We start from the raw sequence: 12,752 nt of genomic DNA, 5'->3' as shown, positions 1-12,752 counted from the left end.
CGTTCCTCGATGTAGAAGAGGAATTCCTATAACCCATAGTATTTAATAGCGACGCAATTTCTGTGTGAATTCGTCAATGTGATGGATCGAGAGATGCAGTAAATAAGGAATAGTGCATCGGAAAGGAGATACTCGTATCCCAAAAGAAAATCCTGTCGTTTCCATAGAATCGTTCCTCGATTTAGAAGGAGAATTCCTATAACCTATAGTATTTCATAGCGACGCAATTTCTTTGTTAATTCGACAATGTGAGGGAGCGAGAGATGCAGTAAAGAAGGAATAGTGCATCATAAAGAAGATACACGTATCCCAAAAGAAAATCCTGTCGTTTCCATAGAAACGTTCCTCGATTTAGAAGGAGAATTCCTATAACCCATAGTATCTCATAGCGATGCCAAATCTGTGTAAATTCGTCAATGTGAGGGAGTGAGAGATGCAATAAGAAGGAATACTGCATCGGAAAGGAGATACTCGTATCGCAAAAGAAAATCCTGTCGTTTCCATAGAAACGTTCCTCGATTTAGAAGGAGAATTCCTATAGCCCATAGTATTTCATAGCTACGCAATTTCTGTGTTAATTCGTCAATGTGAGGGAGCGAGAGATGCAGTGAAGAAGGAATAGTGCATCGGAAAGGAGCTACTCGTATCCCAAAAGAAAATCCTCTCGTTTCCATAGAAACATACCTCGATTTAGAAGGAGAAATCCTATAACCGATAGTATTTCATAGGGACACAATTTCTGTGTTAATTCGTCAATGGGAGGGAGCGAGAGATGCAGTAAAGAAGGAATAGTGCAACGGAAAGGAGATACTCGTATCCCAAAAGAAAATCCTTTCGTTTCCATAGAAACGTTACTCGATTTAGAAGGAGACTGTATTGAACTCATAGTATTTCATAGCGATGCAATTTCTGTGTTAATTCGCCAATGTAAGGGAGCGAGAGATACAGTAAAGAAAGAATAGTGCTTCGGAAAGGAGATACTCGTATCCCAAAGGAAAATCCTGTCGTTTCCATAGAAACGTTACTCGATTTAGAAGGGGACGTCATTGAACCCATAGCATTTGATAGCGACGCAATTTCTGTGTTAATCCGTCAATGTGAGGGAGCGAGAGATGCAGTAAAGAAGGGAAAGTGCATCGGAAAGGAGATACCCGTATCCCAAAAGAAAATCCTGTCGTTTCCATAGAAACGTTCCTCGATTTAGAAGGAGAATTCCTATAACACATAGTATTTCAAAGCGACGCAATATCTGTGTTAATTCGTCAATGTGAGGGAGCGAGAGATGCAGTAAAGAAGGAATTGTGGATCGGAAAGAAGATACTCGTATCGAAATCGAAAATCCTGTCGTTTCCATAGAAACGTTCCTCGATTTAGAAGGAGAATTCCTATAACCCATAGTATTTCATAGCGATGCCAATTCTGTGTTAATTCGTCAATGTGAGGGAGTGAGAGATGCAATAAAGAAGGTATTGTGCATCGGAAAGGAGATACTCGTATCGCAAAAGAAAATCCTGTCGTTTCCATAGAAACGTTCCTCAATTTAGAAGGAGAATTCCTATAAACCATAGTATTTCATAGCGACGCAATTTCTGTGTTAATTCGTCAATGTGAGGGAGCGGGAGATGCAGTAAAGAAGGAATAGTGCATCGGAAAGGAGATACTTGTATCCCAATAGAAAATCCTGTCGTTTCCATAGAAACGTTCCTCGATTTAGAAGGAGAATCCCTATAACCCATAGTATTTCATAGCGACGCATTTTCTGTGTTAATTCGTTAATGTGAGGGAGCGAGAGATGCAGTAAAGAAGGAATAGTGCATCGGAAAGGAGATACACGTATCCCAAAAGAAAATCCTGCCGTTTCCATAGAAACGTTTCTCGATTTAGAAGGAGAATTCCTTTAGCCCATAGTATTTCATAGCTACGCAATTTCTGTGTTAATTCGTCAATGTGAGGGAGCGAGAGATGCAGTGAAGAAGGAATAGTGCATCGGAAAGGAGATACTCGTATCCCAAAAGAAAATCCTTTCGTTTCCATAGAAACATTCCTCGATTGAGAAGGAGAATTCCTATAACCCATAGTATTTCATACCGACGCAATTTCTGTGTTAATTCGTCAATGGGAGGGAGCGAGAGATGCAGTAAAGAAGGAATAGTGCATCGGAAAGGAGATACTCGTATCCAAAAGAAAATCCTTTCGTTTCCATAGAAACGTTACTCGATTTAGAAGGAGACTGTATTGAACTCATAGTATTTCATAGCGATGCAATTTCCGTGTTAATTCGCCAATGTAAGGGAGCGAGAGATACAGTAAAGAAAGGATAGTGCTTCGGAAAGGAGATACTCGTATCCCAAACGAAAATCCTGTCGTTTCCATAGAAACGTTACTCCATTTAGAAGGAGACGTCATTGAACCCATAGCATTTGATAGCGACGCAATTTCTGTGTTAATTCGTCAATGTGAGGGAGCGAGAGATGCAGTAAGGAAGGAATAGTGCATCGGAAACCAAATACCCGTATCCCAAAAGAAAATCCTGTCGTTTCCATAGAAACGTTCCTCGATTTAGAAGGAGAATTCCTATAACACATAGTATTTCAAAGCGACGCAATATCTGTGTCAATTCGTCAATGTGAGTGAGCGAGAGATGCAGTAAAGAAGGAATTGTGGATCGGAAAGAAGATACTCGTATCGCAATTAAAAATCCTGTCGTTTCCATAGAAACGTTCCTCGATTTAGAAGGAGAATTCCTATAACACATAGTATCTCACAGCGACGCAATTTCTGTGTTAATTCGTCAATGTGAGGGAGCGAGAGATACAGTAAAGAAGGAGTAGTGCATCGGAAAGGAGATACTCCTATCGCAAAAGAAAATCCTGTCGTTTCCATAGAAACGTTCCCCGATGTAGAAGAGGAATTCCTATAACCCATAGTATTTCATAGCGACGCAATTTCTGTGTGAATTCGTCAATGTGATGGATCGAGAGATGCAGTAAATAAGGAATAGTGCATCGGAAAGGAGATACTCGTATCCCAAAAGAAAATCCTGTCGTTTCCATAGAAACGTTCCTCGATTTAGAATTGGAATTCCTGTAACCTATAGTATTTCATAGCGACGCAATTTCTGTGTTAATTTGTCAATGTGAGGGAGCGAGAGATGCAGTAAAGAAGGAATAGTGCATCGGAAAAGTGATACTCTTATCCCAAAAGAAAATCCTGTCGTTTCCATAGAATCGTTCCTCGATTTAGAAGGAGAATTCCTATAACCTATAGTATTTCATAGCGACGCAATTTCTTTGTTAATTCGACAATGTGAGGGAGCGAGAGATGCAGTAAAGAAGGAATAGTGCATCATAAAGAAGATACACGTATCCCAAAAGAAAATCCTGTCGTTTCCATAGAAACGTTCCTCGATTTAGAAGGAGAATTCCTATAACCCATAGTATTTCATAGCGATGCCAATTCTGTGTAAATTCGTCAATGTGAGGGAGTGAGAGATGCAATAAAGAAGGAATAGTGCATCGGAAAGGAGATACTCGTATCGCAAAAGAAAATCCTGTCGTTTCCATAGAAACGTTCCTCAATGTAGAAGGAGAATTCCTATAACCCATAGTATTTCATAGCGACGCAATTTCTGTGTTAATTCGTCAATGTGAGGGAGCGGGAGATGCAGTAAAGAAAGAATAGTGCATCGGAAAAGAGATACTTGTATCCCAAAAGAAAATCCTGTCGATTCCATAGAAACGTTCCTCGATCTAGAAGGGGAATTCCTGTAACCTATAGTATTTCATAGCGACGTAAATTCTGTGTTATTTTGTCAATGTGAGGGAGCGAGAGATGCAGTAAAGAAGGAATTGTGGATCGGAAAGAAGATACTCGTATCGCAAAAGAAAATCCTGTCGTTTCCATAGAAACGTTCCTCGATTTAGAAGGAGAATTCCTATAACACATAGTATTTCACAGCGACGCAATTTCTGTGTTAATTCGTCAATGTGAGGGAGCGAGAGATACATTAAAGAAGGAGTAGTGCATCGGAAAGGAGATACTCGTATCGCAAAAGAAAATCCTGTCGTTTCCATAGAAACGTTCCTCGATTTAGAAGGAGAATTCCTATAACCCATAGTATTTCATAGCGACGCAATTTCTGTGTGAATTCGTCAATGTGATGGATCGAGAGATGCAGTAAAGAAGGAATAGTGAATCGGAAAGGAGATACTCGTATCCCAAAAGAAAATCCTGTCGTTTCCATAGAAACGTTCCTCGATCTAGAAGGGGAATTCCTGTAACCTATAGTATTTCATAGCGACGTAAATTCTGTGTTATTTTGTCAATGTGAGGGAGCGTGAGATGCAATAAAGAAGGAATAGTGCATCGGAACAGTGATACTCTTATCCCAAAAGAAAATCCTGTCGTTTCCATAGAAACGTTCCTCAATTTAGAATTAGAATTCATGTAACCAATAGTATTTCAAAGCGACACAATATCTGTGTTAATTCGTCAATGTGAGGGAGCGAGAGATGCAGTAAAGAAGGAATTGTGGATCGGAAAGAAGATACTCGTATCGTAAAAGAAAATCCTGTCGTTTCCATAGAAACGTTCCTCGATTTAGAAGGAGAATTCGTATAACACATAGTATTTCACAGCGACGCAATTTCTGTGTTAATTCGTCAATGTGAGGGAGCGAGAGATGCAGTAAAGAAGGAGTAGTGCATCGGAAAGGAGATACTCGTATCGCGAAAGAAAATCCTGTCGTTTCCATAGAAACGTTCCTCGATTTAGAAGGAGAATTCCTATAACCCATAGTATATCATAGCGACGCAATTTCTGTGTGAATTCGTCGATGTGATGGATCGAGAGATGCAGTAAAGAAAGAGTAGTGCATCGGAAAGGAGATACTCGTATCCCAAAAGAAAATCCTGTCGTTTCCATAGAAACGTTCCTCGATTTAGAAGGGGAATTCCTGTAACCTATAGTATTTCATAGCGACGCAATTTCTGTGATAATTCGTCAATGTGAGGGAGCGGGAGATGCAGTAAAGAAGGAATAGTGCATCGGAAAGGAGATACTTGTATCCCAATAGAAAATCCTGTCGTTTCCATAGAAACGTTCCTCGATTTAGAAGGAGAATCCCTATAATCCATAGTATTTCATAGCGGCGCATTTCCTGTGTTAATTCGTTAATGTGAGGGAGCGAGAGATGCAGTAAAGAAGGAATAGTACATCGGAAAGGGGATACACGTATCCCAAAAGAAAAGCCTGTCGTTTCCATAGAAACGTTCCTCGATTTAGAAGGAGAATTCCTATAGCCCATAGTATTTCATAGCGACGCAATTTCTGTGTTAATTCGTCAATGTGAGGGAGCGAGAGATGCAGTAAAGAAGGAATAGTGCATCGGAAAGGAGATACTCGTATCCCAAAAGAAAATCCTGTCGTTTCCATAGGAACGTTCCTCGATTTAGAAGGAGAATTCCTATAACACATAGTATTTCACAGCGACGCAATTTCTGTGTTAATTCGTCAATGTGAGGGAGCGAGAGATGCAGTAAAGCAGGAGTAGTGCATCGGAAAGGAGATACTCGTATCGCAAACGAAAATCCTGTCGTTTCCATAGAAACGTTCTTCGATTTAGAAGGAGAATTCCTATAACCCATAGTATTTCATAGCGATGCAATTTCTGTGTGAATTCGTCAATGTGATGGATCGAGAGATGCAGTAAAGAAGGAATAGTGCATCGGAAAGGAGATACTCGTATCCCAAAAGAAAATCCTGTCGTTTATATAGAAACGTTCCTCGATTTAGAAGGGGAATTCCTGTAACCTATAGTATTTCATAGCGACGCAATTTCTGTGATAATTCGTCAATGTGAGGGAGCGAGAGATGCAGTAAAGAATGAATAGTGCATCGAAAAGGAGATACTCGTATCCCAAAAGACAATCCTGTCGTTTCCATAGAAACGTTCCTCGATTTAGAAGGAGAATTCCTATAACCTATAGTATTTCATAGCGACGCAATTTCTTTGTTAATTCGACAATGTGAGGGAGCGAGAGATGCAGTAAAGAAGGAATAGTGTATCATAAAGGAGATACACGTATCCCAAATGAAAATCCTGTCGTTTCCATAGAAACGTTCCTCGATTTAGAAGGAGAATTCCTAAAACCCATAGCATTTCATAGCGATGCCAATTCTGTGTTAATTCGTCAATGTGAGGGAGTGAGAGATGGAATAAAGAAGGAATTGTGCATCAGAAAGGAGATACTCGTACCGCAAAAGAAAATCCTGTCGTTTCCATAGAAACGTTCCTCAATTTAGAAGGAGAATTCCTATAACCCATAGTATTTCATAGCGACGCAATTTCTGTGTTAATTCGGCAATGTGAGGGAGCGGGAGATGCAGTAAAGAAGGAATAGTGCATCTGAAAGGAGATACTCGTATCCCAAAAGAAAATCCTGTCGTTTCCATAGAAACGTTCCTCGATTTAGAAGGAGAATTCCTATAGCCCATAGTATTTCATAGCTACGCAATTTCTGTGTTAATTCGTCAATGTGAGGGAGCGAGAGATGCAGTAAAGAAGGAATAGTGCATCGGAAAGGAGATACTCGTATCCCAAAAGAAAATCCTCTCGTTTCCATAGAAACATTCCTCGATTTAGAAGGAGAATTCCTATAACCCATAGTATTTCATAGGGACGCAATTTCTGTGTTAATTCGTCAATGGGAGGGAGCGAGAGATGCAGTAAAGAAGGAATAGTGCATCGGAAAGGAGATACTCGTATCCCAAAAGAAAATCCTTTCGTTTCCATAGGAACGTTCCTCGATTTAGAAGGAGAATTCCTATTACCAATAGTATTTCATAGCGATGCCAATTCTGTGTTAATTCGACAATGTGAGGGAGTGAGAGATGCAATAAAGAAGGAATTGTGCATCGGAAAGGAGATACTCGTATCCCAAAGGAAAATCCTGTCGTTTCCATAGAAACGTTACTCGATTTAGAAGGAGACGTCATTGAACCCATAGCATTTGATAGCGACGCAATTTCTATGTTAATTCGTCAATGTGAGGGAGCGAGAGATGCAGTAAAGAAGGAATAGTGCATCGGAAAGGAGATACCCGTATCCCAAAAGAAAATCCTGTCGGTTCCATAGAAACGTTCCTCGATTTAGAAGGAGAATTCCTATAACACATAGTATTTCAAAGCGACGCAATATCTGTGTTAATTCGTCAATGTGAGGGAGCGAGAGATGCAGCAAAGAAGGAATTGTGGATCGGAAAGAAGATACTCGTATCGCAAAAGAAAATCCTGTTGTTTCCATAGAAACGTTCCTCGATTTAGAAGGAGAATTCCTATAACACATAGTATCTCACAGCGACGCTATTTCTGTGTTAATTCGTCAATGTGAGGGAGCGAGAGATACAGTAAAGAAGGAGTAGTGCATCGGAAAGGAGATACTCCTATCGCAAAAGAAAATCCTTTCGTTTCCATAGAAACGTTCCTCGATTTAGAAGGAGAATTCCTATAACACATAGTATCTCACAGCGACGCAATTTCTGTGTGAATTCGTCGATGTGATGGATCGAGAGATGCAGTAAAGAAGGAATAGGGCATCGGAAAGGAGATACTCGTATCCCAAAAGAAAATCCTGTCGTTTCCATAGAAACGTTCCTCGATTCAGAAGGGGAATTCCTGTAACCTATAGTATTTCATAGCGACGCAATTTCTGTGATAATTCGTCAATGTGAGGGAGCGAGAGATGCAGTAAAGAATGAATAGTGCATCGAAAAGGAGATACTCGTGTCCCAAAAGAAAATCATCTCGTTTCCCTAGAAACATTCCTCGAATTAGAAGGAGAATTCCTATAACCCATAGTATTTCATAGCGACGCAATTTCTGTGTTAATTCGTCAATGTGATGGATCGAGAGATGCAGTACAGAAGGAATAGTGCATCGGAAAGGAGATACTCGTATCCCAAAAGAAAATCCTTTCGTTTCCATAGAAACGTTTCTCGATTTAGAAGGAGACGACATTGAACTCATAGTATTTCATAGCGATGCAATTTCTGTGTTAATTCGCCAATGTAAGGGAGCGAGAGATACAGTAAAGAAAGAATAGTGCTTCGGAAAGGAAATACTCGTATCCCAAAGAAAAATCCTGTCGTTTCCATAGAAACGTTACTCGATTTAGAAGGAGACGTCATTGAAACCATAGCATTTGATGGCGACGCAATTTCTGTGTTAATTCGTCAATGTGAGGGAGCGAGAGATGCAGTAAAGAAGGAATAGTGCATCGGAAAGGAGATACTCTTATCGCAAAAGAAAATCCTGTCGTTTCCATAAAAACGCTCCTCGATTTGAAAGGAGAATTCCTATAACCCATAGTACTTCAAAGCGACGCCATTTCTGTGTGAATTCGTCAATGTGATGGATCGAGAGATGCAGTACAGAAGGAATAGTGCATCGGAAAGGAGATACTCGTATCTCAAAAGAAAATCCTGTCATTTCCATAGAAACGTTCCTCGATTTAGAAGGGGAATTCCTGTAACCTATAGTATTTCATAGCGACGCAATTTCTGCGTTAATTCGTCAATGTGAGGGAGCGAGAGATGCAGTAAAGTAGGAATAGTGCATCGGAAAAGTGATACTCTTATCCCAAAAAAAATCCTGTCGTTTCCATAGAAACGTTCCTCAATTTAGAATTAGAATTCATGTAACCAATAGTATTTCAAAGGGACGCAATATCTGTGTTAATTCGTCAGTGTGAGGGAGCGAGAGATGCAGTAAAGCAGGAATTGTGGATCGGAAAGAAGATACTCGTATCGCAAAAGAAACTCCTGTCGTTTCCAAGGAAGCGTTCATCGATTTAGAAGGAGAATTCCTATAACACATAGTATTTCACAGCGACGCAATTTCTGTGTTAATTCGTCAATGTGAGGGAGCGAGAGATGCAGTAAAGAAGGAGTAGTGCATCGGAAAGGAGATACTCGTATCGCAAAAGAAAATCCTGTCGTTTCCATAGAAACGTTCTTCGATTTAGAAGGAGAATTCCTATACCCCATAGTATTTCATAGCGACGCAATTTCTGTGTGAATTCGTCGATGTGATGGATCGAGAGATGCAGTAAAGAAGGAATAGCGCATCGGAAAGGAGATACTCGTATCCCAAAAGAAAATCATGTCGTTTCCATAGAAACGTTCCTCGATTTAGAAGGGGAATTCCTCTAACCTATAGTATTTCATAGCGTCGCAATTTCTTTGATAATTCGTCAATGTGAGGGAGCGAGAGATGCAGTAAAGAATTAATAGTGCATCAAAAAAGAGATACTCGTATCCCAAAAGACAATCCTGTCGTTTCCATAGAAACGTTCCTCGATTTAGAAGGAGAATTCCTATAACCTATAGTATTTCATAGCGACGCAATTTCTTTGTTAATTCGACAATGTGAGGGAGCGAAAGATGCAGTAAAGAAGGAATAGTGCATCATAAAGGAGATACACGTATCCCAAAAGAAAATCTTGTCTTTTCCATAGAAACGATCCTCGATTTAGAAGGAGAGTTCCTATAACCCATAGTATTTCATAGCGATGCCAATTCTGTGTTAATTCGTCAATGTGAGGGAGTGAGAGATGCAATAACGAAGGAGTAGTGCATCGGGAAGGAGATACTCGTATCGCCAAAGAAAATCCTGTCGTTTCCATAGAAACGTTTCTCGATTTAGAAGGAGAATTCCTGTAACCCATAGTATTTCATAGCGACGCAATTTCTGTGTTAATTCGTCAATGTGAGGGAGCGGGAGATGCAGTAAAGAAGGAATAGTGCATCGGAAAGGAGATACTTGTATCCCAATAGAAAATCCTGTCGTTTCCATAGAAACGTTCCTCGATTTAGAAGGAGAATCCCTATAACCCATAGTATTCCATAGCGACGCATTTTCTGTGTTAATTCGTTAATGTGAGGGAGCGAGAGGTGCAGTAAAGAAGGAATAGTGCATCGGAAAGGAGATACACGTATCCCAAAAGAAAATCCTGTCGTTTCCATAGAAACGTTCCTCGATTTAGAAGGAGAATTCCTATAGCCCATAGTATTTCATAGCTACGCAATTTCTGTGTTAATTCGTCAATGTGAGGGAGCGAGAGATGCAGTAAAGAAGGAATAGTGCATCGGAAAGGAGATACTCGTATCCCAAAAGAAAATCCTGTCGTTTCCATAGAAACGTTCCTCGATTTAGAAGGAGAATTCCTATAGCCCATAGTATTTCATACCGACGCAATTTCTGTGTTAATTCGTCAATGTGAGGGAGCGAGAGATGCAGTAAAGAAGGAATAGTGCATCGGAAAGGAGATACTCGTATCCCAAAAGAAAATCCTCTCGTTTCCATAGAAACATTCCTCGATTTAGAAGGAGAATTCCTATAACCCATAGTATTTCATAGCGACGCAATTTCGGTGTTAATTCGTCAATGGGAGGGAGCGAGAGATGCAGTAACGAAGGAATAGTGCATCGGAAAGGAGATACTCGTATCCCAAAAGAAAATCTTTTCGTTTCCATAGAAACGTTTCTCGATTTAGAAGGAGACGACATTGAACTCATAGTATTTCATAGCGATGCAATTTCTGTGTTAATTCGCCAATGTAAGGGAGCGAGAGACACAGTAAAGAAAGAATAGTGCTTCGGAAAGGAGATACTCGTATCCCAAAGGAAAATCCTGTCGTTTCCATAGAAACGTTACTCGATTTAGAAGGAGACGTCATTGAACCCATAGCATTTGATAGCGACGCAATTTCTGTGTTAATTCGTCAATGTGAGGGAGCGAGAGATGCAGTAAAGAAGGAATAGTGCATCGGAAAGGAGTTACTCGTATCGCAAACGAAAATCCTGTCGTTTCCATAGAAATGTTCCTCGATTTAGAAGGAGAATGCCTATAATCCATAGTATTTCATAGCGACGCATTTTCTGCGTTAATTCGTCAATGTGAGGGAGCGAGAGATGCAGTAAAGAAGGATTAGTGCATCGGAAAGGAGATACTCGTATCCAAATAGAAAATCCTGTCGTTACCATAGAAACGTTCCTCGATTTAGAAGGAGAATTCCTATAACACATAGTATTTCATAGCGACGCCATTTCTGTGTTAATTCGTCAATGTGAGGGAGTGAGAGATGCAATAAAGAAGGAATAGTGCATCGGAAAGGAGATACTCGTAACCCAAAAGAAAATCCTGTCGTTTCCATAGAAACGTTCCTCGATTTAGAAGGAGAATTCCTATAACCCATAGTATTTCAAAGCGACGTTATTTCTGTGTTAATTCGTCAATGTGAGGGAGCGAGAGATGCAGTAAAGAAGGAATAGTGCATCGGAAAGGAGATACTCGTATCCCAAAAGAAAATCCTGTCGTTTCCATAGAAACGTTCCTCGATTTAGATGGAGAATTCCTATAACCCATACTATTTCAAAGCGACGTTATTTCTGCGTTAATTCGTCAATGTGAGGGAGCGAGAGATGCAGTAAAGAAGGAATAGAGCATCGGAAAGGAAATACTCGTATCCAAAAAGGAAATCCTGTCGTTTCCATAGAAACGTTCCTCGATTTAGAAGGAGAATTCCTGTAATCCATAGTATTTCAAAGCGACGCAATTTGTGTGTTAATTCGTCAATGTGAGGGAGCGAGAGATGCAGTAAAGAAGGAATAGTGCATCGGAAAGGAGATACTCGTATCCCAAAAGAAAATCCTCTCGTTTCCATAGAAACATTCCTCGATTTGGAAGGAGAATTCCTATAACCCATAGTATTTCAATGGGACGCAATTTCTGTGTTAATTCGTCAATGTGAGGGAGCGGGAGATGCAGTAAAGAAGGAATAGTGCATCGGAAAGGAGATACTTGTATCCCAATAGAAAATCCTGTCGTTTCCATAGAAACGTTCCTCGATTTAGAAGGAGAATTCCTATAACCCATAGTATTTCATAGCGATGCAATTTCTGTGTGAATTCGTCAATGTGATGGATCGAGAGATGCAGTAAAGAAGGAATAGTGCATCGGAAAGGAGATACTCGTATCCCAAAAGAAAATCCTGTCGTTTATATAGAAACGTTCCTCGATTTAGAAGGGGAATTCCTGTAACATATAGTATTTCATAGCGACGCAATTTCTGTGATAATTCGTCAATGTGAGGGAGCGAGAGATGCAGTAAAGAATGAATAGTGCATCGAAAAGGAGATACTCGTATCCCAAAAGACAATCCTCTCGTTTCCATAGAAACGTTCCTCGATTTAGAAGGAGAATTCCTATAACCTATAGTATTTCATAGCGACGCAATTTCTTTGTTAATTCGACAATGTGAGGGAGAGGGAGATGCAGTAAAGAAGGAATAGTGCATCATAAAAGAGATACACGTATCCCAAAAGAAAATCCTGTCGTTTCCATAGAAACGTTCCTCGATTTAGAAGGAGAATTCCTATAACCCATAGTATTTCATAGCGATGCCAATTCTGTGTTAATTCGTCAATGTGAGGGAGTGAGAGATGCAATAAAGAAGGAATTGTGCATCGGAAAGGAGATACTCGTACCGCAAAAGAAAATCCAGTCGTTTCCATAGAAACGTTCCTCAATTTAGAAGGAGAATTCCTATAACCCATAGTATTTCATAGCGACGCAATTTCTGTGTTAATTCGTCAATGTGAGGGAGCGGGAGATGCAGTAAAGAAGGAATAGTGCATCGGAAAGGAGATACTTGTATCCCAATAGAAAATCCTGTCGTTTCCATAGAAACGTTC

This window comes from Schistocerca cancellata, unplaced genomic scaffold (genome assembly GCF_023864275.1).
Source record: "Schistocerca cancellata isolate TAMUIC-IGC-003103 unplaced genomic scaffold, iqSchCanc2.1 HiC_scaffold_1147, whole genome shotgun sequence".
NCBI lineage: Eukaryota > Metazoa > Arthropoda > Insecta > Orthoptera > Acrididae > Schistocerca > Schistocerca cancellata.
Note: the sequence above shows the minus strand (reverse complement) of the source record.